The sequence below is a fragment of the Bubalus kerabau genome, chromosome 23, assembly GCF_029407905.1.
Source record: "Bubalus kerabau isolate K-KA32 ecotype Philippines breed swamp buffalo chromosome 23, PCC_UOA_SB_1v2, whole genome shotgun sequence".
In the NCBI taxonomy this organism is placed as follows: Eukaryota; Metazoa; Chordata; class Mammalia; order Artiodactyla; family Bovidae; genus Bubalus; species Bubalus kerabau.
In genome coordinates, this window is record NC_073646.1 from 491,314 (window position 1) to 515,173 (window position 23,860).

At 56.2% G+C, this 23,860-nt stretch overlaps 6 pseudogenes; all 6 read left to right on the forward strand.

Moving 5' to 3' along the window:
* The first annotated feature begins 2,897 nt into the window (after positions 1 to 2,897).
* On the forward strand, positions 2,898 to 3,017 carry LOC129638327 (uncharacterized; annotated as a pseudogene).
* A 3,256-nt stretch (positions 3,018 to 6,273) lies between these two features.
* LOC129638329 (uncharacterized) lies at positions 6,274 to 6,393 on the forward strand (annotated as a pseudogene).
* A 3,262-nt stretch (positions 6,394 to 9,655) lies between these two features.
* LOC129638330 (uncharacterized) lies at positions 9,656 to 9,775 on the forward strand (annotated as a pseudogene).
* Positions 9,776 to 13,029: 3,254 nt separating this feature from the next.
* LOC129638331 (uncharacterized) lies at positions 13,030 to 13,149 on the forward strand (annotated as a pseudogene).
* Positions 13,150 to 16,409: 3,260 nt separating this feature from the next.
* Positions 16,410 to 16,529, forward strand: LOC129638332 (uncharacterized; annotated as a pseudogene).
* A 3,256-nt stretch (positions 16,530 to 19,785) lies between these two features.
* On the forward strand, positions 19,786 to 19,905 carry LOC129638333 (uncharacterized; annotated as a pseudogene).
* The last annotated feature ends 3,955 nt before the right edge of the window (positions 19,906 to 23,860 follow it).

Consider the following 23,860-nt stretch of genomic DNA (forward strand, 5'->3'; position numbering starts at 1 on the left):
GCGCGCGCACAGATCGATGTGCCCAAACGGGGCATCTGGCTTGTTGGCTTGTACTGGGGATGGATCTATGCCTGGGAGTGGGACTGCTGAACCATAGGCTACTTCTACTTTTAGTTCCTTCGCGAACCTCCATACTCTTTTCCATCCCGGCTGTACCAACTCCCATTCCTACTCAGCGTGGAGGAGAGTTCCCTTTGCTCCACAGCTTCTCCAGCATCTGCTATGGACAGACATTGCAATGAGGCCCAATCGGACTCGGGCGAAGTGGTCCCTCCTTGGCGTTTGGAGTTGAGTCTCTCCAATCATTAGTGACGTGGAGCAAGATGACCGTTTGGAAATGCAGATGCAATTCTGCCACCATCCTGCTCCAACGGCTCTTGTATTTTCCCATCATATTGAAGATACGACCAATTCCCTTCATGCCTGCTCCTCACGTTCTTCTCGGATGTCTTTTCCCTGGAATGCCCTCTGCACTCTTTGGCTTCCATCCCATAGGGCATTTTCATTTCTTGAACGTCCTAAGGTTCCCTGGTCACGTAGACTTCCAGGATGCTGTTTTCCCTGCCTGAAATTCTTCCTGCATCTCAACCCTGGTTTACGTAGGTTCAACCTATGGACCTCAACGCAATGGTTACTCTGAAAAGCCTTCCCTGACACCCAGGTTTTGGTGAGGGTAGAGGCCCCTCGACAAGTTCTCAAAGGATCTGCCTGTGATGTATCATTAGATTCGTCTCAGTGAAAGCAGGAACTCTGTGTCTGCTTCTCTCCGCCTTCTAGATCCAGAAACTTATTACATGCCTCCCAGCTCATCGTAGGTGCTCAGGATTTACTTAGTGTGTGAAAGACAGAAAAGTTCTTGGACGCCTCAAGGTGTCACTTGGCTCGGCACTTTTGATCTCTTTGTATACTTGGCGATTCCATTCTTTCCTTTCCTGGGTTCATGTGTACGCTATATTCAAGGCACAATCTAAGGCATTAAGACATATCCATCAGTATGGGTTCTTGCTTTCAAGGAACTCGTACAGCAGATTTCTACAGTTTAGGGCTTTTCAAATGCTCTAGAAGAATGTGAACGTTCAGTGTGATCCATTTTCATTTCCAAGAAAGATCGTTTGACTTCCATAGCAAAGGTGGAGACCTTCCGACGTGTAGTCCAATACTTAGACCTTGACCATGTCAGGCAAGTCTTGTGGTTCCTTCTGGAGGTGTGTGGCTCTTGCAGAAACGTGAAGATCTTCCATCGTCCTCGGACTTTGGTGTCATTTGCAATCATCAAGAAAGCTTCCAGGTATAGGTTCCAGACCACCACCGCACACACTCAGTAGCCAACGGAGTGGATTCCAGGAATCTGCGTTGTTAACCAGCATCACCGTTGATATTGTTGCTGCACGCTCTACAGTGGCCAGGGCCTGGATTGTCCACTGGGTCTCATGTGGAATGGAAAGAAGGGCTTCCCCCCCACCCCACCCCACCCCCCACTGTTGACAGCCTTGTGACTAGAAACGGGCCCCGAATCAAGAATCAGACAAACCAGATAAGCCCAGATGGTAGTCCATGAGATGAAGGAACTAAGCAGCTGGTTGGGATGGCGCCAAGGGGAAAGGTTGCTCTTTTTGTCTCCCGCTCTACTCCTTTCTTCCTGGACGCCTTAGGGGTTCATCATGGAGATTTGAAATAAAGTTCACCAAAGTCATATGTGTTGAATCAAGATTTTGCGTTTCACCATCTCTCAAAAACGAAGAGTGCTTAACCTGCACAGGTTTCTTTCAAAAAAGTCAACTGCTTTTCAGTTCTGGGGTTTCTCTCTTGCCTTGTTCAAGTAGCCTTAAGAGTAAAAATCAACGAAAACTAAAGAAAGATTCAAAGATACCAACAAAGGACACCTTCTGTTTCTTCAATCATCTTTCCACTTGGTAGCACACGAGCTCTTTTCTTTGTATTTTGCCTAGGGAATTCGCAATGTGCTGGTTCAGATGGCAAGGCATCCGCCCGCAGGAGACTCGGGTTTGATCCCTGGGTCGGGAAGATCCCCTGGAGAAGGAAATGGCAACCCACTCCAGTATTCTCGCCTGGGAAATGCCACGGACAGAGGAGCCTGATGGGCCGCACTCCATGGGTCCTATAAGAGTTGGGCTCAACCCAGCAACTACGAACAGAAGTATTTCCAAAGACCACACTCAAGTGTGTGTGTGTGTGTGTGTGTGTGTGTGTGTGTCTGTCTGTCTGTGTGCCTGCCTGTGGTTCGTCTGCTCTCTCAGGAAGGTCGGGTGCTTGGCGGGCGGCGTGGGGACAAGGGGGGCGCCTCGGTAGGGCAAAGGGGCGGGGCTGAGGCGCTCCGGTCGACCGCGCCTCCGTGGCTCCCGGTGGGTTTGGGCAGCGGGCAGGTGCCGGGCAAGTTGGGCGCTCAAGATTCGCTGCGCCTAGGCCCGCAGGAGGTTCAGAGGCCCCCGGGCCGCGGGGATCGGGAGGCGGCGGGCCCCGAAGACCGACACCTCCGGGGTCGCGCGGCCCTGAGCAGCGAAGGGGATGGGGGGGGAGGCCCCGCTCAGCCAGCGCGGCCGGGTCTGGAGTGGCCGGGGGTGGGAGGGCGCCGAGACCTCCGCACCCCTCAGCCCACCCCCCAGGCCCCGCGCGCACGCACGCACGCCCTCCCGGTCACTGGGGGGTCCTGGAAGCCCATCGGGCCCCCGGGCCCGGCCAGGCGGTTGCTGGTCTGGTGTTGGCGGTGTTCGGGGGCCGGGCCGGCGTCAGCAGGCTGGAGTGCGGTCGCGGGTCGTGCGGCTCAAGTACAGCACGGCCCCCCGAGGAGAGGGGCGGCCCGTTGGCCCGACCTGCAGGTCAGAGCGAAAGGGAGGCGAAGCGCAAGGCTCTTAGGGCGCCCCGCGGCGGCCGCGTCCGTCTCCGGCCCTACCGGCCTGAAGGCGCCCGATCTCGTCTGATCTCGGAAGCTAAGCAGGGTCGGGCCTGTTTAGTATCTTGGATGGGAGACCACCTGGGAATTCCGGGTGCTGGAGGCTTTTTTGCCTACCAGAAGAGGTCCTTTAGCCCCCGCCCCGCGTCCCAATTCTTGGACCCACACCCCCCTCGCCCCCCCGCCACCCCCGCAGCCCCAGCCCCTCCCGGGGCGGGGGGAGTGAGTGGGTGGCCGGGGCCCCGACTCCCGCTGCAGACCTGGGTTGCCTCCCCGCGGCCCGCGAGCCCCTCCGCATTCGCATTCGGCTTTCAGGAAACCAGACGACCGGCCGTCCCGTCTCCCTCTGGGGCTCCTTTGGCTTGCCTCAGGCAATCCCGGGGCTTGCACCGACTCCAGCCAGAGCCCCAGCCCCCGCCCCACCCCCAGCCTCGCAGGCGATCGCGCATGCGCATGCGAGCGCGCGCACAGATCGATGTGCCCAAACGGGGCATCTGGCTTGTTGGCTTGTACTGGGGGTGGATCTATGCCTGGGAGTGGGACTGCTGAACCATAGGCTACTTCTACTTTTAGTTCCTTCGCGAACCTCCATACTCTTTTCCATCCCGGCTGTACCAACTCCCATTCCTACTCAGCGTGGAGGAGAGTTCCCTTTGCTCCACAGCTTCTCCAGCATCTGCTATGGACAGACATTGCAATGAGGCCCAATCGGACTCGGGCGAAGTGGTCCCTCCTTGGCGTTTGGAGTTGAGTCTCTCCAATCATTAGTGACGTGGAGCAAGATGACCGTTTGGAAATGCAGATGCAATTCTGTCACCATCCTGCTCCAACGGCTCTTGTATTTTCCCATCATATTGAAGATACGACCAATTCCCTTCATGCCTGCTCCTCACGTTCTTCTCGGATGTCTTTTCCCTGGAATGCCCTCTGCACTCTTTGGCTTCCATCCCATAGGGCATTTTCATTTCTTGAACGTCCTAAGGTTCCCTGGTCACGTAGACTTCCAGGATGCTGTTTTCCCTGCCTGAAATTCTTCCTGCATCTCAACCCTGGTTTACGTAGGTTCAACCTATGGACCTCAACGCAATGGTTACTCTGAAAAGCCTTCCCTGACACCCAGGTTTTGGTGAGGGTAGAGGCCCCTCGACAAGTTCTCAAAGGATCTGCCTGTGATGTATCATTAGATTCGTCTCAGTGAAAGCAGGAACTCTGTGTCTGCTTCTCTCCGCCTTCTAGATCCAGAAACTTATTGCATGCCTCCCAGCTCATCGTAGGTGCTCAGGATTTACTTAGTGTGTGAAAGACAGAAAAGTTCTTGGACGCCTCAAGGTGTCACTTGGCTCGGCACTTTTGATCTCTTTGTATACTTGGCGATTCCATTCTTTCCTTTCCTGGGTTCATGTGTACGCTATATTCAAGGCACAATCTAAGGCATTAAGACATATCCATCAGTATGGGTTCTTGCTTTCAAGGAACTCGTACAGCAGATTTCTACAGTTTAGGGCTTTTCAAATGCTCTAGAAGAATGTGAACGTTCAGTGTGATCCATTTTCATTTCCAAGAAAGATCGTTTGACTTCCATAGCAAAGGTGGAGACCTTCCGACGTGTAGTCCAATACTTAGACCTTGACCATGTCAGGCAAGTCTTGTGGTTCCTTCTGGAGGTGTGTGGCTCTTGCAGAAACGTGAAGATCTTCCATCGTCCTCGGACTTTGGTGTCATTTGCAATCATCAAGAAAGCTTCCAGGTATAGGTTCCAGACCACCACCGCACACACTCAGTAGCCAACGGAGTGGATTCCAGGAATCTGCGTTGTTAACCAGCATCACCGTTGATATTGTTGCTGCACGCTCTATGCAGTGGCCAGGGCCTGGATTGTCCACTGGGTCTCATGTGGAATGGAAAGAAGGGCTTCCCCCCCACCCCACCCCACCCCCCACTGTTGACAGCCTTGTGACTAGAAACGGGCCCCGAATCAAGAATCAGACAAACCAGATAAGCCCAGATGGTAGTCCATGAGATGAAGGAACTAAGCAGCTGGTTGGGATGGCGCCAAGGGGAAAGGTTGCTCTTTTTGTCTCCCGCTCTACTCCTTTCTTCCTGGACGCCTTAGGGGTTCATCATGGAGATTTGAAATAAAGTTCACCAAAGTCATATGTGTTGAATCAAGATTTTGCGTTTCACCATCTCTCAAAAACGAAGAGTGCTTAACCTGCACAGGTTTCTTTCAAATAAGTCAACTGCTTTTCAGTTCTGGGGTTTCTCTCTTGCCTTGTTCAAGTAGCCTTAAGAGTAAAAATCAACGAAAACGAAAGAAAGATTCAAAGATACCAACAAAGGACACCTTCTGTTTCTTCAATCATCTTTCCACTTAGTAGCACACGAGCTCTTTTCTTTGTATTTTGCCTAGGGAATTCGCAATGTGCTGGTTCAGATGGCAAGGCATCCGCCCGCAGGAGACTCGGGTTTGATCCCTGGGTCGGGAAGATCCCCTGGAGAAGGAAATGGCAACCCACTCCAGTATTCTCGCCTGGGAAATGCCACGGACAGAGGAGCCTGATGGGCCGCACTCCATGGGTCCTACAAGAGTTGGGCTCAACCCAGCAACTACGAACAGAAGTATTTCCAAAGACCACACTCGTGTGTGTGTGTGTGTGTGTGTGTGTGTGTGTGTGTCTGTCTGTCTGTGTGCCTGCCTGTGGTTCGTCTGCTCTCTCAGGAAGGTCGGGTGCTTGGCGGGCGGCGTGGGGACAAGGGGGGCGCCTCGGTAGGGCAAAGGGGCGGGGCTGAGGCGCTCCGGTCGACCGCGCCTCCGTGGCTCCCGGTGGGTTTGGGCAGCGGGCAGGTGCCGGGCAAGTTGGGCGCTCAAGATTCGCTGCGCCTAGGCCCGCAGGAGGTTCAGAGGCCCCCGGGCCGCGGGGATCGGGAGGCGGCGGGCCCCGAAGACCGACACCTCCGGGGTCGCGCGGCCCTGAGCAGCGAAGGGGATGGGGGGGGGGGGAGGCCCCGCTCAGCCAGCGCGGCCAGGTCTGGAGTGGCCGGGGGTGGGAGGGCGCCGAGACCTCCGCACCCCTCAGCCCACCCCCCAGGCCCCGCGCGCACGCACGCACGCCCTCCCGGTCACTGGGGGGTCCTGGAAGCCCATCGGGCCCCCGGGCCCGGCCAGGCGGTTGCTGGTCTGGTGTTGGCGGTGTTCGGGGGCCGGGCCGGCGTCAGCAGGCTGGAGTGCGGTCGCGGGTCGTGCGGCTCAAGTACAGCACGGCCCCCCGAGGAGAGGGGCGGCCCGTTGGCCCGACCTGCAGGTCAGAGCGAAAGGGAGGCGAAGCGCAAGGCTCTTAGGGCGCCCCGCGGCGGCCGCGTCCGTCTCCGGCCCTACCGGCCTGAAGGCGCCCGATCTCGTCTGATCTCGGAAGCTAAGCAGGGTCGGGCCTGTTTAGTATCTTGGATGGGAGACCACCTGGGAATTCCGGGTGCTGGAGGCTTTTTTGCCTACCAGAAGAGGTCCTTTAGCCCCCGCCCCGCGTCCCAATTCTTGGACCCACACCCCCCTCGCCCCCCCGCCACCCCCGCAGCCCCAGCCCCTCCCGGGGCGGGGGGAGTGAGTGGGTGGCCGGGGCCCCGACTCCCGCTGCAGACCTGGGTTGCCTCCCCGCGGCCCGCGAGCCCCTCCGCATTCGCATTCGGCTTTCAGGAAACCAGACGACCGGCCGTCCCGTCTCCCTCTGGGGCTCCTTTGGCTTGCCTCAGGCAATCCCGGGGCTTGCACCGACTCCAGCCAGAGCCCCAGCCCCCGCCCCACCCCCAGCCTCGCAGGCGATCGCGCATGCGCATGCGAGCGCGCGCACAGATCGATGTGCCCAAACGGGGCATCTGGCTTGTTGGCTTGTACTGGGGGTGGATCTATGCCTGGGAGTGGGACTGCTGAACCATAGGCTACTTCTACTTTTAGTTCCTTCGCGAACCTCCATACTCTTTTCCATCCCGGCTGTACCAACTCCCATTCCTACTCAGCGTGGAGGAGAGTTCCCTTTGCTCCACAGCTTCTCCAGCATCTGCTATGGACAGACATTGCAATGAGGCCCAATCGGACTCGGGCGAAGTGGTCCCTCCTTGGCGTTTGGAGTTGAGTCTCTCCAATCATTAGTGACGTGGAGCAAGATGACCGTTTGGAAATGCAGATGCAATTCTGTCACCATCCTGCTCCAACGGCTCTTGTATTTTCCCATCATATTGAAGATACGACCAATTCCCTTCATGCCTGCTCCTCACGTTCTTCTCGGATGTCTTTTCCCTGGAATGCCCTCTGCACTCTTTGGCTTCCATCCCATAGGGCATTTTCATTTCTTGAACGTCCTAAGGTTCCCTGGTCACGTAGACTTCCAGGATGCTGTTTTCCCTGCCTGAAATTCTTCCTGCATCTCAACCCTGGTTTACGTAGGTTCAACCTATGGACCTCAACGCAATGGTTACTCTGAAAAGCCTTCCCTGACACCCAGGTTTTGGTGAGGGTAGAGGCCCCTCGACAAGTTCTCAAAGGATCTGCCTGTGATGTATCATTAGATTCGTCTCAGTGAAAGCAGGAACTCTGTGTCTGCTTCTCTCCGCCTTCTAGATCCAGAAACTTATTACATGCCTCCCAGCTCATCGTAGGTGCTCAGGATTTACTTAGTGTGTGAAAGACAGAAAAGTTCTTGGACGCCTCAAGGTGTCACTTGGCTCGGCACTTTTGATCTCTTTGTATATTTGGCGATTCCATTCTTTCCTTTCCTGGGTTCATGTGTACGCTATATTCAAGGCACAATCTAAGGCATTAAGACATATCCATCAGTATGGGTTCTTGCTTTCAAGGAACTCGTACAGCAGATTTCTACAGTTTAGGGCTTTTCAAATGCTCTAGAAGAATGTGAACGTTCAGTGTGATCCATTTTCATTCCCAAGAAAGATCGTTTGACTTCCATAGCAAAGGTGGAGACCTTCCGACGTGTAGTCCAATACTTAGACCTTGACCATGTCAGGCAAGTCTTGTGGTTCCTTCCGGAGGTGTGTGGCTCTTGCAGAAACGTGAAGATCTTCCATCGTCCTCGGACTTTGGTGTCATTTGCAATCATCAAGAAAGCTTCCAGGTATAGGTTCCAGACCACCACCGCACACACTCAGTAGCCAACGGAGTGGATTCCAGGAATCTGCGTTGTTAACCAGCATCACCGTTGATATTGTTGCTGCACGCTCTATGCAGTGGCCAGGGCCTGGATTGTCCACTGGGTCTCATGTGGAATGGAAAGAAGGGCTTCCCCCCCACCCCACCCCACCCCCCACTGTTGACAGCCTTGTGACTAGAAACGGGCCCCGAAACAAGAATCAGACAAACCAGATAAGCCCAGATGGTAGTCCATGAGATGAAGGAACTAAGCAGCTGGTTGGGATGGCGCCAAGGGGAAAGGTTGCTCTTTTTGTCTCCCGCTCTACTCCTTTCTTCCTGGACGCCTTAGGGGTTCATCATGGAGATTTGAAATAAAGTTCACCAAAGTCATATGTGTTGAATCAAGATTTTGCGTTTCACCATCTCTCAAAAACGAAGAGTGCTTAACCTGCACAGGTTTCTTTCAAAAAAGTCAATTGCTTTTCAGTTCTGGGGTTTCTCTCTTGCCTTGTTCAAGTAGCCTTAAGAGTAAAAATCAACGAAAACGAAAGAAAGATTCAAAGATACCAACAAAGGACACCTTCTGTTTCTTCAATCATCTTTCCACTTGGTAGCACACGAGCTCTTTTCTTTGTATTTTGCCTAGGGAATTCTCAATGTGCTGGTTCAGATGGCAAGGCATCCGCCCGCAGGAGACTCGGGTTTGATCCCTGGGTCGGGAAGATCCCCTGGAGAAGGAAATGGCAACCCACTCCAGTATTCTCGCCTGGGAAATGCCACGGACAGAGGAGCCTGATGGGCCGCACTCCATGGGTCCTATAAGAGTTGGGCTCAACCCAGCAACTACGAACAGAAGTATTTCCAAAGACCACACTCGTGTGTGTGTGTGTGTGTGTGTGTGTGTGTGTGTGTGTCTGTCTGTCTGTCTGTGTGCCTGCCTGTGGTTCGTCTGCTCTCTCAGGAAGGTCGGGTGCTTGGCGGGCGGCGTGGGGACAAGGGGGGCGCCTCGGTAGGGCAAAGGGGCGGGGCTGAGGCGCTCCGGTCGACCGCGCCTCCGTGGCTCCCGGTGGGTTTGGGCAGCGGGCAGGTGCCGGGCAAGTTGGGCGCTCAAGATTCGCTGCGCCTAGGCCCGCAGGAGGTTCAGAGGCCCCCGGGCCGCGGGGATCGGGAGGCGGCGGGCCCCGAAGACCGACACCTCCGGGGTCGCGCGGCCCTGAGCAGCGAAGGGGATGGGGGGGGGGGGAGGCCCCGCTCAGCCAGCGCGGCCGGGTCTGGAGTGGCCGGGGGTGGGAGGGCGCCGAGACCTCCGCACCCCTCAGCCCACCCCCCAGGCCCCGCGCGCACGCACGCACGCCCTCCCGGTCACTGGGGGGTCCTGGAAGCCCATCGGGCCCCCGGGCCCGGCCAGGCGGTTGCTGGTCTGGTGTTGGCGGTGTTCGGGGGCCGGGCCGGCGTCAGCAGGCTGGAGTGCGGTCGCGGGTCGTGCGGCTCAAGTACAGCACGGCCCCCCGAGGAGAGGGGCGGCCCGTTGGCCCGACCTGCAGGTCAGAGCGAAAGGGAGGCGAAGCGCAAGGCTCTTAGGGCGCCCCGCGGCGGCCGCGTCCGTCTCCGGCCCTACCGGCCTGAAGGCGCCCGATCTCGTCTGATCTCGGAAGCTAAGCAGGGTCGGGCCTGTTTAGTATCTTGGATGGGAGACCACCTGGGAATTCCGGGTGCTGGAGGCTTTTTTGCCTACCAGAAGAGGTCCTTTAGCCCCCGCCCCGCGTCCCAATTCTTGGACCCACACCCCCCTCGCCCCCCCGCCACCCCCGCAGCCCCAGCCCCTCCCGGGGCGGGGGGAGTGAGTGGGTGGCCGGGGCCCCGACTCCCGCTGCAGACCTGGGTTGCCTCCCCGCGGCCCGCGAGCCCCTCCGCATTCGCATTCGGCTTTCAGGAAACCAGACGACCGGCCGTCCCGTCTCCCTCTGGGGCTCCTTTGGCTTGCCTCAGGCAATCCCGGGGCTTGCACCGACTCCAGCCAGAGCCCCAGCCCCCGCCCCACCCCCAGCCTCGCAGGCGATCGCGCATGCGCATGCGAGCGCGCGCACAGATCGATGTGCCCAAACGGGGCATCTGGCTTGTTGGCTTGTACTGGGGGTGGATCTATGCCTGGGAGTGGGACTGCTGAACCATAGGCTACTTCTACTTTTAGTTCCTTCGCGAACCTCCATACTCTTTTCCATCCCGGCTGTACCAACTCCCATTCCTACTCAGCGTGGAGGAGAGTTCCCTTTGCTCCACAGCTTCTCCAGCATCTGCTATGGACAGACATTGCAATGAGGCCCAATCGGACTCGGGCGAAGTGGTCCCTCCTTGGCGTTTGGAGTTGAGTCTCTCCAATCATTAGTGACGTGGAGCAAGATGACCGTTTGGAAATGCAGATGCAATTCTGTCACCATCCTGCTCCAACGGCTCTTGTATTTTCCCATCATATTGAAGATACGACCAATTCCCTTCATGCCTGCTCCTCACGTTCTTCTCGGATGTCTTTTCCCTGGAATGCCCTCTGCACTCTTTGGCTTCCATCCCATAGGGCATTTTCATTTCTTGAACGTCCTAAGGTTCCCTGGTCACGTAGACTTCCAGGATGCTGTTTTCCCTGCCTGAAATTCTTCCTGCATCTCAACCCTGGTTTACGTAGGTTCAACCTATGGACCTCAACGCAATGGTTACTCTGAAAAGCCTTCCCTGACACCCAGGTTTTGGTGAGGGTAGAGGCCCCTCGACAAGTTCTCAAAGGATCTGCCTGTGATGTATCATTAGATTCGTCTCAGTGAAAGCAGGAACTCTGTGTCTGCTTCTCTCCGCCTTCTAGATCCAGAAACTTATTGCATGCCTCCCAGCTCATCGTAGGTGCTCAGGATTTACTTAGTGTGTGAAAGACAGAAAAGTTCTTGGACGCCTCAAGGTGTCACTTGGCTCGGCACTTTTGATCTCTTTGTATATTTGGCGATTCCATTCTTTCCTTTCCTGGGTTCATGTGTACGCTATATTCAAGGCACAATCTAAGGCATTAAGACATATCCATCAGTATGGGTTCTTGCTTTCAAGGAACTCGTACAGCAGATTTCTACAGTTTAGGGCTTTTCAAATGCTCTAGAAGAATGTGAACGTTCAGTGTGATCCATTTTCATTTCCAAGAAAGATCGTTTGACTTCCATAGCAAAGGTGGAGACCTTCCGACGTGTAGTCCAATACTTAGACCTTGACCATGTCAGGCAAGTCTTGTGGTTCCTTCTGGAGGTGTGTGGCTCTTGCAGAAACGTGAAGATCTTCCATCGTCCTCGGACTTTGGTGTCATTTGCAATCATCAAGAAAGCTTCCAGGTATAGGTTCCAGACCACCACCGCACACACTCAGTAGCCAACGGAGTGGATTCCAGGAATCTGCGTTGTTAACCAGCATCACCGTTGATATTGTTGCTGCACGCTCTATGCAGTGGCCAGGGCCTGGATTGTCCACTGGGTCTCATGTGGAATGGAAAGAAGGGCTTCCCCCCCACCCCACCCCACCCCCCACTGTTGACAGCCTTGTGACTAGAAACGGGCCCCGGAACAAGAATCAGACAAACCAGATAAGCCCAGATGGTAGTCCATGAGATGAAGGAACTAAGCAGCTGGTTGGGATGGCGCCAAGGGGAAAGGTTGCTCTTTTTGTCTCCCGCTCTACTCCTTTCTTCCTGGACGCCTTAGGGGTTCATCATGGAGATTTGAAATAAAGTTCACCAAAGTCATATGTGTTGAATCAAGATTTTGCGTTTCACCATCTCTCAAAAACGAAGAGTGCTTAACCTGCACAGGTTTCTTTCAAAAAAGTCAACTGCTTTTCAGTTCTGGGGTTTCTCTCTTGCCTTGTTCAAGTAGCCTTAAGAGTAAAAATCAACGAAAACGAAAGAAAGATTCAAAGATACCAACAAAGGACACCTTCTGTTTCTTCAATCATCTTTCCACTTGGTAGCACACGAGCTCTTTTCTTTGTATTTTGCCTAGGGAATTCGCAATGTGCTGGTTCAGATGGCAAGGCATCCGCCCGCAGGAGACTCGGGTTTGATCCCTGGGTCGGGAAGATCCCCTGGAGAAGGAAATGGCAACCCACTCCAGTATTCTCGCCTGGGAAATGCCACGGACAGAGGAGCCTGATGGGCCGCACTCCATGGGTCCTACAAGAGTTGGGCTCAACCCAGCAACTACGAACAGAAGTATTTCCAAAGACCACACTCGTGTGTGTGTGTGTGTGTGTGTGTGTTTGTGTCTGTCTGTCTGTCTGTGTGCCTGCCTGTGGTTCGTCTGCTCTCTCAGGAAGGTCGGGTGCTTGGCGGGCGGCGTGGGGACAAGGGGGGCGCCTCGGTAGGGCAAAGGGGCGGGGCTGAGGCGCTCCGGTCGACCGCGCCTCCGTGGCTCCCGGTGGGTTTGGGCAGCGGGCAGGTGCCGGGCAAGTTGGGCGCTCAAGATTCGCTGCGCCTAGGCCCGCAGGAGGTTCAGAGGCCCCCGGGCCGCGGGGATCGGGAGGCGGCGGGCCCCGAAGACCGACACCTCCGGGGTCGCGCGGCCCTGAGCAGCGAAGGGGATGGGGGGGGGGAGGCCCCGCTCAGCCAGCGCGGCCGGGTCTGGAGTGGCCGGGGGTGGGAGGGCGCCGAGACCTCCGCACCCCTCAGCCCACCCCCCAGGCCCCGCGCGCACGCACGCACGCCCTCCCGGTCACTGGGGGGTCCTGGAAGCCCATCGGGCCCCCGGGCCCGGCCAGGCGGTTGCTGGTCTGGTGTTGGCGGTGTTCGGGGGCCGGGCCGGCGTCAGCAGGCTGGAGTGCGGTCGCGGGTCGTGCGGCTCAAGTACAGCACGGCCCCCCGAGGAGAGGGGCGGCCCGTTGGCCCGACCTGCAGGTCAGAGCGAAAGGGAGGCGAAGCGCAAGGCTCTTAGGGCGCCCCGCGGCGGCCGCGTCCGTCTCCGGCCCTACCGGCCTGAAGGCGCCCGATCTCGTCTGATCTCGGAAGCTAAGCAGGGTCGGGCCTGTTTAGTATCTTGGATGGGAGACCACCTGGGAATTCCGGGTGCTGGAGGCTTTTTTGCCTACCAGAAGAGGTCCTTTAGCCCCCGCCCCGCGTCCCAATTCTTGGACCCACACCCCCCTCGCCCCCCCGCCACCCCCGCAGCCCCAGCCCCTCCCGGGGCGGGGGGAGTGAGTGGGTGGCCGGGGCCCCGACTCCCGCTGCAGACCTGGGTTGCCTCCCCGCGGCCCGCGAGCCCCTCCGCATTCGCATTCGGCTTTCAGGAAACCAGACGACCGGCCGTCCCGTCTCCCTCTGGGGCTCCTTTGGCTTGCCTCAGGCAATCCCGGGGCTTGCACCGACTCCAGCCAGAGCCCCAGCCCCCGCCCCACCCCCAGCCTCGCAGGCGATCGCGCATGCGCATGCGAGCGCGCGCACAGATCGATGTGCCCAAACGGGGCATCTGGCTTGTTGGCTTGTACTGGGGGTGGATCTATGCCTGGGAGTGGGACTGCTGAACCATAGGCTACTTCTACTTTTAGTTCCTTCGCGAACCTCCATACTCTTTTCCATCCCGGCTGTACCAACTCCCATTCCTACTCAGCGTGGAGGAGAGTTCCCTTTGCTCCACAGCTTCTCCAGCATCTGCTATGGACAGACATTGCAATGAGGCCCAATCGGACTCGGGCGAAGTGGTCCCTCCTTGGCGTTTGGAGTTGAGTCTCTCCAATCATTAGTGACGTGGAGCAAGATGACCGTTTGGAAATGCAGATGCAATTCTGTCACCATCCTGCTCCAACGGCTCTTGTATTTTCCCATCATATTGAAGATACGACCAATTCCCTTCATGCCTGCTCCTCACGTTCTTCTCGGATGTCTTTTCCCTGGAATGCCCTCTGCACTCTTTGGCTTCCATCCCATAGGGCATTTTCATTTCTTGAACGTCCTAAGGTTCCCTGGTCACGTAGACTTCCAGGATGCTGTTTTCCCTGCCTGAAATTCTTCCTGCATCTCAACCCTGGTTTACGTAGGTTCAACCTATGGACCTCAACGCAATGGTTACTCTGAAAAGCCTTCCCTGACACCCAGGTTTTGGTGAGGGTAGAGGCCCCTCGACAAGTTCTCAAAGGATCTGCCTGTGATGTATCATTAGATTCGTCTCAGTGAAAGCAGGAACTCTGTGTCTGCTTCTCTCCGCCTTCTAGATCCAGAAACTTATTACATGCCTCCCAGCTCATCGTAGGTGCTCAGGATTTACTTAGTGTGTGAAAGACAGAAAAGTTCTTGGACGCCTCAAGGTGTCACTTGGCTCGGCACTTTTGATCTCTTTGTATATTTGGCGATTCCATTCTTTCCTTTCCTGGGTTCATGTGTACGCTATATTCAAGGCACAATCTAAGGCATTAAGACATATCCATCAGTATGGGTTCTTGCTTTCAAGGAACTCGTACAGCAGATTTCTACAGTTTAGGGCTTTTCAAATGCTCTAGAAGAATGTGAACGTTCAGTGTGATCCATTTTCATTTCCAAGAAAGATCGTTTGACTTCCATAGCAAAGGTGGAGACCTTCCGACGTGTACTCCAATACTTAGACCTTGACCATGTCAGGCAAGTCTTGTGGTTCCTTCTGGAGGTGTGTGGCTCTTGCAGAAACGTGAAGATCTTCCATCGTCCTCGGACTTTGGTGTCATTTGCAATCATCAAGAAAGCTTCCAGGTATAGGTTCCAGACCACCACCGCACACACTCAGTAGCCAACGGAGTGGATTCCAGGAATCTGCGTTGTTAACCAGCATCACCGTTGATATTGTTGCTGCACGCTCTATGCAGTGGCCAGGGCCTGGATTGTCCACTGGGTCTCATGTGGAATGGAAAGAAGGGCTTCCCCCCCACCCCACCCCACCCCCCACTGTTGACAGCCTTGTGACTAGAAACGGGCCCCGGAACAAGAATCAGACAAACCAGATAAGCCCAGATGGTAGTCCATGAGATGAAGGAACTAAGCAGCTGGTTGGGATGGCGCCAAGGGGAAAGGTTGCTCTTTTTGTCTCCCGCTCTACTCCTTTCTTCCTGGACGCCTTAGGGGTTCATCATGGAGATTTGAAATAAAGTTCACCAAAGTCATATGTGTTGAATCAAGATTTTGCGTTTCACCATCTCTCAAAAACGAAGAGTGCTTAACCTGCACAGGTTTCTTTCAAAAAAGTCAACTGCTTTTCAGTTCTGGGGTTTCTCTCTTGCCTTGTTCAAGTAGCCTTAAGAGTAAAAATCAACGAAAACGAAAGAAAGATTCAAAGATACCAACAAAGGACACCTTCTGTTTCTTCAATCATCTTTCCACTTGGTAGCACACGAGCTCTTTTCTTTGTATTTTGCCTAGGGAATTCGCAATGTGCTGGTTCAGATGGCAAGGCATCCGCCCGCAGGAGATTCGGGTTTGATCCCTGGGTCGGGAAGATCCCCTGGAGAAGGAAATGGCAACCCACTCCAGTATTCTCGCCTGGGAAATGCCACGGACAGAGGAGCCTGATGGGCCGCACTCCATGGGTCCTATAAGAGTTGGGCTCAACCCAGCAACTACGAACAGAAGTATTTCCAAAGACCACACTCGTGTGTGTGTGTGTGTGTGTGTGTGTGTGTGTGTGTCTGTCTGTCTGTCTGTGTGCCTGCCTGTGGTTCGTCTGCTCTCTCAGGAAGGTCGGGTGCTTGGCGGGCGGCGTGGGGACAAGGGGGGCGCCTCGGTAGGGCAAAGGGGCGGGGCTGAGGCGCTCCGGTCGACCGCGCCTCCGTGGCTCCCGGTGGGTTTGGGCAGCGGGCAGGTGCCGGGCAAGTTGGGCGCTCAAGATTCGCTGCGCCTAGGCCCGCAGGAGGTTCAGAGGCCCCCGGGCCGCGGGGATCGGGAGGCGGCGGGCCCCGAAGACCGACACCTCCGGGGTCGCGCGGCCCTGAGCAGCGAAGGGGATGGGGGGGGGGGGAGGCCCCGCTCAGCCAGCGCGGCCGGGTCTGGAGTGGCCGGGGGTGGGAGGGCGCCGAGACCTCCGCACCCCTCAGCCCACCCCCCAGGCCCCGCGCGCACGCACGCACGCCCTCCCGGTCACTGGGGGGTCCTGGAAGCCCATCGGGCCCCCGGGCCCGGCCAGGCGGTTGCTGGTCTGGTGTTGGCGGTGTTCGGGGGCCGGGCCGGCGTCAGCAGGCTGGAGTGCGGTCGCGGGTCGTGCGGCTCAAGTACAGCACGGCCCCCCGAGGAGAGGGGCGGCCCGTTGGCCCGACCTGCAGGTCAGAGCGAAAGGGAGGCGAAGCGCAAGGCTCTTAGGGCGCCCCGCGGCGGCCGCGTCCGTCTCCGGCCCTACCGGCCTGAAGGCGCCCGATCTCGTCTGATCTCGGAAGCTAAGCAGGGTCGGGCCTGTTTAGTATCTTGGATGGGAGACCACCTGGGAATTCCGGGTGCTGGAGGCTTTTTTGCCTACCAGAAGAGGTCCTTTAGCCCCCGCCCCGCGTCCCAATTCTTGGACCCACACCCCCCTCGCCCCCCCGCCACCCCCGCAGCCCCAGCCCCTCCCGGGGCGGGGGGAGTGAGTGGGTGGCCGGGGCCCCGACTCCCGCTGCAGACCTGGGTTGCCTCCCCGCGGCCCGCGAGCCCCTCCGCATTCGCATTCGGCTTTCAGGAAACCAGACGACCGGCCGTCCCGTCTCCCTCTGGGGCTCCTTTGGCTTGCCTCAGGCAATCCCGGGGCTTGCACCGACTCCAGCCAGAGCCCCAGCCCCCGCCCCACCCCCAGCCTCGCAGGCGATCGCGCATGCGCATGCGAGCGCGCGCACAGATCGATGTGCCCAAACGGGGCATCTGGCTTGTTGGCTTGTACTGGGGGTGGATCTATGCCTGGGAGTGGGACTGCTGAACCATAGGCTACTTCTACTTTTAGTTCCTTCGCGAACCTCCATACTCTTTTCCATCCCGGCTGTACCAACTCCCATTCCTACTCAGCGTGGAGGAGAGTTCCCTTTGCTCCACAGCTTCTCCAGCATCTGCTATGGACAGACATTGCAATGAGGCCCAATCGGACTCGGGCGAAGTGGTCCCTCCTTGGCGTTTGGAGTTGAGTCTCTCCAATCATTAGTGACGTGGAGCAAGATGACCGTTTGGAAATGCAGATGCAATTCTGTCACCATCCTGCTCCAACGGCTCTTGTATTTTCCCATCATATTGAAGATACGACCAATTCCCTTCATGCCTGCTCCTCACGTTCTTCTCGGATGTCTTTTCCCTGGAATGCCCTCTGCACTCTTTGGCTTCCATCCCATAGGGCATTTTCATTTCTTGAACGTCCTAAGGTTCCCTGGTCACGTAGACTTCCAGGATGCTGTTTTCCCTGCCTGAAATTCTTCCTGCATCTCAACCCTGGTTTACGTAGGTTCAACCTATGGACCTCAACGCAATGGTTACTCTGAAAAGCCTTCCCTGACACCCAGGTTTTGGTGAGGGTAGAGGCCCCTCGACAAGTTCTCAAAGGATCTGCCTGTGATGTATCATTAGATTCGTCTCAGTGAAAGCAGGAACTCTGTGTCTGCTTCTCTCCGCCTTCTAGATCCAGAAACTTATTACATGCCTCCCAGCTCATCGTAGGTGCTCAGGATTTACTTAGTGTGTGAAAGACAGAAAAGTTCTTGGACGCCTCAAGGTGTCACTTGGCTCGGCACTTTTGATCTCTTTGTATATTTGGCGATTCCATTCTTTCCTTTCCTGGGTTCATGTGTACGCTATATTCAAGGCACAATCTAAGGCATTAAGACATATCCATCAGTATGGGTTCTTGCTTTCAAGGAACTCGTACAGCAGATTTCTACAGTTTAGGGCTTTTCAAATGCTCTAGAAGAATGTGAACGTTCAGTGTGATCCATTTTCATTTCCAAGAAAGATCGTTTGACTTCCATAGCAAAGGTGGAGACCTTCCGACGTGTAGTCCAATACTTAGACCTTGACCATGTCAGGCAAGTCTTGTGGTTCCTTCTGGAGGTGTGTGGCTCTTGCAGAAACGTGAAGATCTTCCATCGTCCTCGGACTTTGGTGTCATTTGCAATCATCAAGAAAGCTTCCATGTATAGGTTCCAGACCACCACCGCACACACTCAGTAGCCAACGGAGTGGATTCCAGGAATCTGCGTTGTTAACCAGCATCACCGTTGATATTGTTGCTGCACGCTCTATGCAGTGGCCAGGGCCTGGATTGTCCACTGGGTCTCATGTGGAATGGAAAGAAGGGCTTCCCCCCCACCCCACCCCACCCCCCACTGTTGACAGCCTTGTGACTAGAAACGGGCCCCGAAACAAGAATCAGACAAACCAGATAAGCCCAGATGGTAGTCCATGAGATGAAGGAACTAAGCAGCTGGTTGGGATGGCGCCAAGGGGAAAGGTTGCTCTTTTTGTCTCCCGCTCTACTCCTTTCTTCCTGGACGCCTTAGGGGTTCATCATGGAGATTTGAAATAAAGTTCACCAAAGTCATATGTGTTGAATCAAGATTTTGCGTTTCACCATCTCTCAAAAACGAAGAGTGCTTAACCTGCACAGGTTTCTTTCAAAAAAGTCAACTGCTTTTCAGTTCTGGGGTTTCTCTCTTGCCTTGTTCAAGTAGCCTTAAGAGTAAAAATCAACGAAAACGAAAGAAAGATTCAAAGATACCAACAAAGGACACCTTCTGTTTCTTCAATCATCTTTCCACTTGGTAGCACACGAGCTCTTTTCTTTGTATTTTGCCTAGGGAATTCGCAATGTGCTGGTTCAGATGGCAAGGCATCCGCCCGCAGGAGACTCGGGTTTGATCCCTGGGTCGGGAAGATCCCCTGGAGAAGGAAATGGCAACCCACTCCAGTATTCTCGCCTGGGAAATGCCACGGACAGAGGAGCCTGATGGGCCGCACTCCATGGGTCCTACAAGAGTTGGGCTCAACCCAGCAACTACGAACAGAAGTATTTCCAAAGACCACACTCGTGTGTGTGTGTGTGTGTGTGTGTGTGTTTGTGTCTGTCTGTCTGTCTGTGTGCCTGCCTGTGGTTCGTCTGCTCTCTCAGGAAGGTCGGGTGCTTGGCGGGCGGCGTGGGGACAAGGGGGGCGCCTCGGTAGGGCAAAGGGGCGGGGCTGAGGCGCTCCGGTCGACCGCGCCTCCGTGGCTCCCGGTGGGTTTGGGCAGCGGGCAGGTGCCGGGCAAGTTGGGCGCTCAAGATTCGCTGCGCCTAGGCCCGCAGGAGGTTCAGAGGCCCCCGGGCCGCGGGGATCGGGAGGCGGCGGGCCCCGAAGACCGACACCTCCGGGGTCGCGCGGCCCTGAGCAGCGAAGGGGATGGGGGGGGGGAGGCCCCGCTCAGCCAGCGCGGCCGGGTCTGGAGTGGCCGGGGGTGGGAGGGCGCCGAGACCTCCGCACCCCTCAGCCCACCCCCCAGGCCCCGCGCGCACGCACGCACGCCCTCCCGGTCACTGGGGGGTCCTGGAAGCCCATCGGGCCCCCGGGCCCGGCCAGGCGGTTGCTGGTCTGGTGTTGGCGGTGTTCGGGGGCCGGGCCGGCGTCAGCAGGCTGGAGTGCGGTCGCGGGTCGTGCGGCTCAAGTACAGCACGGCCCCCCGAGGAGAGGGGCGGCCCGTTGGCCCGACCTGCAGGTCAGAGCGAAAGGGAGGCGAAGCGCAAGGCTCTTAGGGCGCCCCGCGGCGGCCGCGTCCGTCTCCGGCCCTACCGGCCTGAAGGCGCCCGATCTCGTCTGATCTCGGAAGCTAAGCAGGGTCGGGCCTGTTTAGTATCTTGGATGGGAGACCACCTGGGAATTCCGGGTGCTGGAGGCTTTTTTGCCTACCAGAAGAGGTCCTTTAGCCCCCGCCCCGCGTCCCAATTCTTGGACCCACACCCCCCTCGCCCCCCCGCCACCCCCGCAGCCCCAGCCCCTCCCGGGGCGGGGGGAGTGAGTGGGTGGCCGGGGCCCCGACTCCCGCTGCAGACCTGGGTTGCCTCCCCGCGGCCCGCGAGCCCCTCCGCATTCGCATTCGGCTTTCAGGAAACCAGACGACCGGCCGTCCCGTCTCCCTCTGGGGCTCCTTTGGCTTGCCTCAGGCAATCCCGGGGCTTGCACCGACTCCAGCCAGAGCCCCAGCCCCCGCCCCACCCCCAGCCTCGCAGGCGATCGCGCATGCGCATGCGAGCGCGCGCACAGATCGATGTGCCCAAACGGGGCATCTGGCTTGTTGGCTTGTACTGGGGGTGGATCTATGCCTGGGAGTGGGACTGCTGAACCATAGGCTACTTCTACTTTTAGTTCCTTCGCGAACCTCCATACTCTTTTCCATCCCGGCTGTACCAACTCCCATTCCTACTCAGCGTGGAGGAGAGTTCCCTTTGCTCCACAGCTTCTCCAGCATCTGCTATGGACAGACATTGCAATGAGGCCCAATCGGACTCGGGCGAAGTGGTCCCTCCTTGGCGTTTGGAGTTGAGTCTCTCCAATCATTAGTGACGTGGAGCAAGATGACCGTTTGGAAATGCAGATGCAATTCTGTCACCATCCTGCTCCAACGGCTCTTGTATTTTCCCATCATATTGAAGATACGACCAATTCCCTTCATGCCTGCTCCTCACGTTCTTCTCGGATGTCTTTTCCCTGGAATGCCCTCTGCACTCTTTGGCTTCCATCCCATAGGGCATTTTCATTTCTTGAACGTCCTAAGGTTCCCTGGTCACGTAGACTTCCAGGATGCTGTTTTCCCTGCCTGAAATTCTTCCTGCATCTCAACCCTGGTTTACGTAGGTTCAACCTATGGACCTCAACGCAATGGTTACTCTGAAAAGCCTTCCCTGACACCCAGGTTTTGGTGAGGGTAGAGGCCCCTCGACAAGTTCTCAAAGGATCTGCCTGTGATGTATCATTAGATTCGTCTCAGTGAAAGCAGGAACTCTGTGTCTGCTTCTCTCCGCCTTCTAGATCCAGAAACTTATTACATGCCTCCCAGCTCATCGTAGGTGCTCAGGATTTACTTAGTGTGTGAAAGACAGAAAAGTTCTTGGACGCCTCAAGGTGTCACTTGGCTCGGCACTTTTGATCTCTTTGTATATTTGGCGATTCCATTCTTTCCTTTCCTGGGTTCATGTGTACGCTATATTCAAGGCACAATCTAAGGCATTAAGACATATCCATCAGTATGGGTTCTTGCTTTCAAGGAACTCGTACAGCAGATTTCTACAGTTTAGGGCTTTTCAAATGCTCTAGAAGAATGTGAACGTTCAGTGTGATCCATTTTCATTTCCAAGAAAGATCGTTTGACTTCCATAGCAAAGGTGGAGACCTTCCGACGTGTAGTCCAATACTTAGACCTTGACCATGTCAGGCAAGTCTTGTGGTTCCTTCTGGAGGTGTGTGGCTCTTGCAGAAACGTGAAGATCTTCCATCGTCCTCGGACTTTGGTGTCATTTGCAATCATCAAGAAAGCTTCCAGGTATAGGTTCCAGACCACCACCGCACACACTCAGTAGCCAACGGAGTGGATTCCAGGAATCTGCGTTGTTAACCAGCATCACCGTTGATATTGTTGCTGCACGCTCTATGCAGTGGCCAGGGCCTGGATTGTCCACTGGGTCTCATGTGGAATGGAAAGAAGGGCTTCCCCCCCACCCCACCCCACCCCCCACTGTTGACAGCCTTGTGACTAGAAACGGGCCCCGGAACAAGAATCAGACAAACCAGATAAGCCCAGATGGTAGTCCATGAGATGAAGGAACTAAGCAGCTGGTTGGGATGGCGCCAAGGGGAAAGGTTGCTCTTTTTGTCTCCCGCTCTACTCCTTTCTTCCTGGACGCCTTAGGGGTTCATCATGGAGATTTGAAATAAAGTTCACCAAAGTCATATGTGTTGAATCAAGATTTTGCGTTTCACCATCTCTCAAAAACGAAGAGTGCTTAACCTGCACAGGTTTCTTTCAAAAAAGTCAACTGCTTTTCAGTTCTGGGGTTTCTCTCTTGCCTTGTTCAAGTAGCCTTAAGAGTAAAAATCAACGAAAACGAAAGAAAGATTCAAAGATACCAACAAAGGACACCTTCTGTTTCTTCAATCATCTTTCCACTTGGTAGCACACGAGCTCTTTTCTTTGTATTTTGCCTAGGGAATTCGCAATGTGCTGGTTCAGATGGCAAGGCATCCGCCCGCAGGAGACTCGGGTTTGATCCCTGGGTCGGGAAGATCCCCTGGAGAAGGAAATGGCAACCCACTCCAGTATTCTCGCCTGGGAAATGCCACGGACAGAGGAGCCTGATGGGCCGCACTCCATGGGTCCTACAAGAGTTGGGCTCAACCCAGCAACTACGAACAGAAGTATTTCCAAAGACCACACTCGTGTGTGTGTGTGTGTGTGTGTGTGTGTGTGTGTGTGTCTGTCTGTCTGTCTGTGTGCCTGCCTGTGGTTCGTCTGCTCTCTCAGGAAGGTCGGGTGCTTGGCGGGCGGCGTGGGGACAAGGGGGGCGCCTCGGTAGGGCAAAGGGGCGGGGCTGAGGCGCTCCGGTCTACCGCGCCTCCGTGGCTCCCGGTGGGTTTGGGCAGCGGGCAGGTGCCGGGCAAGTTGGGCGCTCAAGATTCGCTGCGCCTAGGCCCGCAGGAGGTTCAGAGGCCCCCGGGCCGCGGGGATCGGGAGGCGGCGGGCCCCGAAGACCGACACCTCCGGGGTCGCGCGGCCCTGAGCAGCGAAGGGGATGGGGGGGGAGGCCCCGCTCAGCCAGCGCGGCCGGGTCTGGAGTGGCCGGGGGTGGGAGGGCGCCGAGACCTCCGCACCCCTCAGCCCACCCCCCAGGCCCCGCGCGCACGCACGCACGCCCTCCCGGTCACTGGGGGGTCCTGGAAGCCCATCGGGCCCCCGGGCCCGGCCAGGCGGTTGCTGGTCTGGTGTTGGCGGTGTTCGGGGGCCGGGCCGGCGTCAGCAGGCTGGAGTGCGGTCGCGGGTCGTGCGGCTCAAGTACAGCACGGCCCCCCGAGGAGAGGGGCGGCCCGTTGGCCCAACCTGCAGGTCAGAGCGAAAGGGAGGCGAAGCGCAAGGCTCTTAGGGCGCCCCGCGGCAGCCGCGTCCGTCTCCGGCCCTACCGGCCTGAAGGCGCCCGATCTCCTCTGATCTCGGAAGCTAAGCAGGGTCGGGCCTGTTCAGTGCAACTACAGAATGCCCAAGGGCAGTAACGAAGACCCTTTGTAACCAAAAATGAATAAATAAATAAATCCTTTAAAAGAATCATTATCATCATCACCATGATGGCACTGATAATGGTGGCTGTGATTATAGCAGCCACCAACCCAGAGGTACTTGTATGTGCCAGGCACTGTCTCAGGAAGTATTCCTACCTTATTATTTTTTGAGGGGTTTATACAGTGAGGCATGTGGGATCTTAGTTCCCCCTACCAGGGATCGAACCTGCACCGCTTACATTGGAAGCACAGAGTCTTAACCACTGGACCACCAGGAAAGTCCCGTTCCTACATTACTTTATTTAACCTTCATAATAACTTTAAAAGGTAATTGTAACTGCTTCCATTTTACAGAAGAGAAAACTGAAGGTAGGATAAACTGATAAATTTTTCCACCACTACTGTGAAGACATAAGCAGTAAGACCCAGGGTCAGAATTTGAATCCGGGACTCTCCAGCTTCAGGCCACACAGTGAGCTTCTCTATCCTGTGTCGCCACCTCTCCTACCATATCATTATACAGCTATTCCACAACTGCAGTTAGTTTGTTCATAACAATATACGTTCTTAAAAACAGTACCCTGTTC